Here is a 6,526-nt window from a genome sequence, read left to right as displayed (position 1 = left end):
ATTGTGGTTTGAGAAGATGCCACCATAGGTAGTAGTACATTGCCCACTAGCAACCAAACACCAACTTAAGGGCAATCAGATGTAGAACTCTAGCAAAAGGGTAAGGTGCCCATGATCCAAGCATAGTCCCAACCAGATGTCCTCATACTTCTAGATGACCTGGCCTAGAACATGTCCATCGAGTCCCCAGAGTTCATAATATTTAAACACGAGATCACTATCCAACATGATTGGGACCTATCCAAAGGAGAATTCTAGGCAATGAAGCTATATTTTGGGGTGGAGTCTAGAGTGATGTCTACAATGGAACAAGCAAGAGAAGGACTAGTACAAGCAAATCAAGAGCCTAAAGTAGTAGCTCAATGTGGTGCACAAAAGCTGTAAGCACGCAGAATCTTGGCTTTGAGAGACCTTGACCCTAAGCATCGAGTAGTTGTATGTCCTAGCTAATATGAGAATGCTGCCCTCTATCCCACCACTAACCCAATCGGCACCAGCTCTAACCCTCCCAATATCCTAGACCCGAGGGCAAGTTTTGAACCTTTGCACCATGAATCAAGTCTTGTAGTTGATGAACGAGAAAGCCAAGATGCACACTGAGATCAAGGACTTGTGGATGGGCAACCTAGAGCTAAATCAAAACCATGACACCCTCTAAATGAAATTGGTAGAGGCCCAACACAAAGAAGTGTTTCAATAGCAAGCTCTTGAGGATGCATGTCAAGGCATTCAGTGCCTAGCATAGATTGTTGCTTGGGTTCAACTCTCACAACTTCCATGGTACCCATCCCTTTTCAACCTTGTGCAGTCGTATGCACATTGCAATTGCATCTCTTCCATGACACCCTCTTTCACCCCCATTTCCCTTACCTACTTATGCTACCAATCCATCCCTTGACAATGATGGCACAAAGGTCATGGATGGCTGAAGGCATATGGCTCATTAGAAGGTGCTGCAAGTGGGTCTCTGGTGATTTGATAGTAGGTAACATATTTCTACTTTGACCTTCATCTTAGAGAAGTAGGATCGGTCCATAGATGATGGTCTTTATCTTCTCAATCAGGGAACTTTCCAAACATGACTTTCTCCCCATGCACAATTGGGACGTAGAATCTCCTACATGGGTCATAGGTTTTGGCTTACAATAATGGTGTTCAAACTTCCTCTATCACCACAGTTGGTAAGTTTTGTATTGTTTCCTCCACAAGTGATTTCATAGATTTTGGTAAAGGAAATGGTTCCAACTTATAGTGAGTATTCTACTACTCATCTAGAAGCCCCTACATGTGGCATAAGGATTCTTTAGTAGTAGGTGCTCAAACACACTCAAGGTTATAGATCCCACTAACCTCTTGGCTAGCTAGTTGCTATCACCCATGACCTTTAATGAGATGGTAGCATCATTCAAGTCATTCTTGACCCATAGTTAGTAATGTTTTTGTCATTATGGGCTCTCAACCAAGAGAAAATTTGTCCTAAAATGATGTATTCCAATGTTTTAAGTCTCATCAATCCTTGTAGGAGTTTGCAAATTTTCATTCATCCATCGTGAGTGCCAACATGTTACATGTCTAGCTCATCCTACTCTATCCTATCCGAATCTAGCTATGTATCATATGCCCTCCAGTCAGCTCCAGTCAGAGACCACACTCAACATGCCATACCACTATTGAATTTGCTAGGTAGTTTTGTAACCACCACCCTAGGTGCCTAGATGTTAACAAGTCACATTTGAACATCAGATAGCTTGAATGCCTAGCATCATCACACGATGTGGATGACCATTGATGGGAATATCACATCATTGTAAAGGGTACCAGAGTTAATAGTTGTTTGAATTTGAGTATTTGTGCAACTCATTGACCCAAGTGTTGTGTGGAGAATTCTACAATGGAATGAGCTTTGCCTTCTTTTGATAAACATCTAGCATTTTTGTTTGTCTTTTGTTCATTCTATTCTTCCATTTACATCTTCCAAATTCCTATGTCATCTGTCTATTTACTCAGCAAACTTGTGAATGTCTATTTTAGCACTCTCAATACATTTGATAGTCAATGCAAGAAACTGTAGTTAACACCCCTGCTTGATATTCCCAAGTTGTAAGGCCTTACAAGGCCATTTGGTAGCCTTTATATTTGAAATATCATTTTGAATTAATCACCCATGTGGCCTTTCCTCCACAAGAATGTCAAGATACCATTTAAAGGCCTCGTCAATTAAGGCCATGGGAAACTAAGCTGCTTTTATTTTATCATATTAGCCATACTAGCATGACATGTTACGTCAAAAAATTGGAGGAATCTTTTAAGATCTCCTTGATCATTTTATTTTGGCATTCTGAGTTTGCCAAAATGTATTTTCTCATTGTTTTTAGCATTGTTGATTGAAGAGAATGTCAACATCTAAAATTTTATGTATCTCTTCTTTATTGAATCATTGATCTGCCATGTTGCTAGTGGAGGGAGAGATGTTAAATTGCTAGAGGGAATTGAGGGTACAAGGAAATTTTCAAAAATAAGTGGTTTCTAGACTTCTTCTAAATTAACTTACATAAAATGGGCCGAGCTTGCAAAATGTCGATGTTCTTCAGCAAGCATGTGTTGATTATGCTCCTGTAAGCAAACTATATGTGATCGAGTTTTATAAACATAATGCCAAAATAGCCTACATTTTTTGGGATCATGGATTCCCTATGCATTATAAGAGACACGCTTTACTAGTATATACATAGAGAAAATGATATGTGGAAAAAAATCCATATCATTTCCAAGATGCATAGAATCAGCTATATTATGTTTTTCTTTCACAATGTCTATCCAAAGGGGCCCACCAACCATAGCAACATCATGATAGGAGGAAGGGAAACCAGATGTAACTTCATACTCATCCCACGCTCTTGATATTGAAGATCTCATAGAAGCTTATGGTGGTCTTTTAGAGATGTGTCCCCCATTTGTGTCTGAGAACATATTCTTTACCCTTTGCTTGACTATTTTCTTTGACATTATGCTGAGGCTGAGACCTGGTGGAAGATAGAATAGTCACTTTACCTTTGCCTTTCCCATTCAGCATTGTAGGAGTTGCTTTATTGGGTGGGGGCAAGTCAGGCTGCAACACTGCCACCACTGGGGGAGGCTAATGCAATAAAACAAGGCACTTTGCAAACACATGGCCAAATTTGTGACACCTGTAACATGCACATGCTGCAAATACTCCCCATTTAAGCTCAAAATATTTAGCAATAGAAGGTATTGTAGGCTTTTTTGTGTCCCATAAAATGAAAAATCTATTTTGACTCCCTGTAGGATGAGGAAGGCAAATCACTTTACCAAGGGAGGTCTTTTTGAATTTATTTAGGGAGGTTAACTACCTCCACCCATACTAGACAACTTTGTGGTATTAAGCCTTAATAGTATTTGGTAGGGGACCATGGTACATGAATCATCTGTGTGCCAAACATCAAAGGCAATGCCTCAAGTAGGAAATTTCTACATTTGGGCTCAGTGAGGAGCACTTCATAGAAATTGGGTGCAACCAAATACACACCATCTATCACATGTGCTTGCAATAGAGCTTTTGTCCATTTGGCAACATCATCTGCTGAAGGCATCTTTCTAGGATAGAATATACTAACTGTATTCTTAGAGTACACACAAACCGGAGATACAATTGAGGGCAAAGCAATCTTGTAGGTGAAGGTCAGTACTAGCTTGTCCTAGCTTAGATGTGTAGTAATTCATAAAACATATTGTGCATATGCACTTGCATGAGCAATGGTATTTTCAATTTCCATGTGCACAAAGCCATCAGTCGAAGCATCAATATCTCAACATTTGAGTTCCTGACGAGTATCCTAGTGAGGAAGAGGATACCATAGTTGCTAACTAGAAGGATATTATCCCATTGTAATATTAGGAGGCAAGAAGATGAAGGAGTAGGTTGAGAGAAACCCCAATGAAAAGTGGCAAAATACACAACCGAGGAGCTTGAGTAAAACTGAGAGGAGAGGATCCCAATAAAACCTTAATAAGAGTAACCTTAGGGAGGAATATAGGGACTTAGCAAAAAATAAACAAAATAGAGGGAAGTAGGCAAAATGAAGAAACGTGTGCCTGATTAAATGCAGCAAAGATCAGAACTCAACCCAGCTCGCAACCAACTCATGAGAGAAGAGATGAAGCGTGGGCACAAATTGTGAGTCCCAAGAAGTCTCAATACTTTTTGCAGATCCAAACGAGTAGATGATGCAAAAAAATAACAAACAAAATGAGACAAATGCACAAAAGCAAAAGCCAAAAATTAGAGCAGGCCAACCAAATGGGCAGATATTCAAAAAAGCCAATAAGATACAAAGCTATGAGAAGGCAAATCAAGATGAAAGCTACTTCCCATGAGCTTAGATAAAAATTGCCATCACCTCTCTCTCTCTCTCTCTCTCTCTCTCTCTCTCTCTCTCTCTCTCTCTCTCTCTCTCTCTCTCACACACACACACACACACACACACACATACATAGAGGCTATGTAGCTCTTTGCTTCTCCTTCTGACTCTCTCCTTTTGGACTTCCTCTTTAGTTCTCCTACCCCCTACCCTTCCTCTCCTCTCCTTTTGCCTACTATAACCCTTCCCCTCATCCTCTACTATTGTTGCATCTTATTAGTGGGTAGGCTTACAAATGGCAATTCTTGATAGCTTTCAAGCAACTCATCCTTGGCTATACCAAGCTCCCAACTATAAGGTTCAATGATGACAAAACACAACTCCTCAATTTGTGATCTCCAATTTGACTTCCTTTCCTTCCTAATACTTCTCCGCTATCTACCACCTCTTCACCACTATTCAATAGCCTCTCATCCTCCGAAGGTCTCCTGACCCCTTTCTCCCCTAACCATCCTGCCCCATCTTTGATGGCCTCTCTTGACTATAGCACTCCTGTATCCGATCACACTACCTCCACTATGACGCTTCACAACATTGCATCCACTATAGGGCAATCTTACCAAGCAACAAACCCAATCATTAGGTTTTTTTCTATCCAATTCCCTTTCCCCACAATTACCAACCCGTACAAGTCATCAATGTGGTCAAATTCCTCGCCCTTCCATTGATGCAAAGATATATCACTAAGATAGTCTCTCAACGACAACATATAGCAATTGTTCTTGCAATTTTTCTAGATCCAATCCTTTGTAGTCATATCAATGACAAAGAAGTTTGGTCGACAAAGTTAACAATAATTATTGAGATCCTATTAACAAAAGGATGCTTTGAGAGCTTAACAAGAGGTTCATTGCCATTTTGGTGGTAAGTAGAATTTAAAAAGGCCTTCAATACCCTCTAGTAGATTTGACGTATCTAGAGAATTATGAATGAGAAACCACATAATAAACATATGTAGAGTATTTGTGGATGGAAAAACACATTGCCTGGTATATTGCCTCCTGTTGGTGCTTTCACAGAGGATGCGAGATCGACTTAGCCACCATTCCTGAGTCCTGGTGGGAAGTACTTCACATTTGGAGAGACAACAGATGGCTAGGGAAGTTTTCTCGTATTGGTGTTCCCTTGAGGATTTTGATGCAACGTGACAGCACGGACCTCGACTTCTTCCGTGTAGGACCTGGAGGCCTACTGTAGCCCCTCATTGGGAGTGACCTTGAGATGGATGGGAGTCTTGATGGGATACACTGGTAGATGATCAAAGTGGTAGGACACTTGGGGAAGGAGTGGCACATCGATCCTCCCAGTATCTCAAAGCAGGATGCCTCTAGATGATGGTGCCTCTGGCTATGGGAGGGTAGACCCCTGAGGGAGGTCCAATGGGACCCTGGGGAGTGGTTCTAGCCCTCCAGGGGTGGCCTTGCTGAGACGATAGATGAGGTGGCTTTCTTTTCCTACACCACATGGATTGGTAGGAGACTTCAGATGGACTCATTGAGATGGACTCCCTTGAGGGAGAGACACTAGGAAACGTTGAGAGTGCCTCGGGATGTTCGCTCTAGGTTTTGGACACAGTTGTGGTCCACGGTTGTGGTCTAGCTTGCAACCGATGAAGATTTCTTACTTCTTCTGGCTAGTAGCCCACAGAGGTTTACCCATCAGCCCGTGGTTGGCCCGTGGTTGGAACAAATGTGAGTGGAGGGGCAGTGCCATTGCTGCTCAGATAGTGTCCTAGAGACTATCCCACACTGCCTACAGAGCTATCGTAGCATAGCAAGGATCTAGATAAGAGCCCTCAGGATCATGACATGCATGCAGACTCTTCACAAAGACTTCACTTGGGGGATGGTGGCTTGGTTGATGGAGGGAGGACATGCATTCCAGATTGATGAGATCTCCCCAACCTACCAGATACAGGGTCAGAGCATTTAGAGGATTGCACTCCATGAGGCAACCCCCCCTGACACCCTAGCTCCTCCTTCCCCTAGGGAAGATAGTGTTTGGGAGGTGGTAGCCAGCATCAAGGCTTGGAACATTTGGGTGGCTCGTTGCAGTCTCGTGATGGGAGAGCACCCAGTTCCACCCTC

The sequence above is a fragment of the Dipteris shenzhenensis genome, chromosome 31, assembly GCF_047967505.1.
Source record: "Dipteris shenzhenensis isolate YYH24624 ecotype China chromosome 31, Dip_SZ_1.0, whole genome shotgun sequence".
NCBI lineage: Eukaryota > Viridiplantae > Streptophyta > Polypodiopsida > Gleicheniales > Dipteridaceae > Dipteris > Dipteris shenzhenensis.
The sequence above is the reverse complement of the archived record's forward strand: the minus strand, read 5'-3'. Positions refer to the sequence as shown.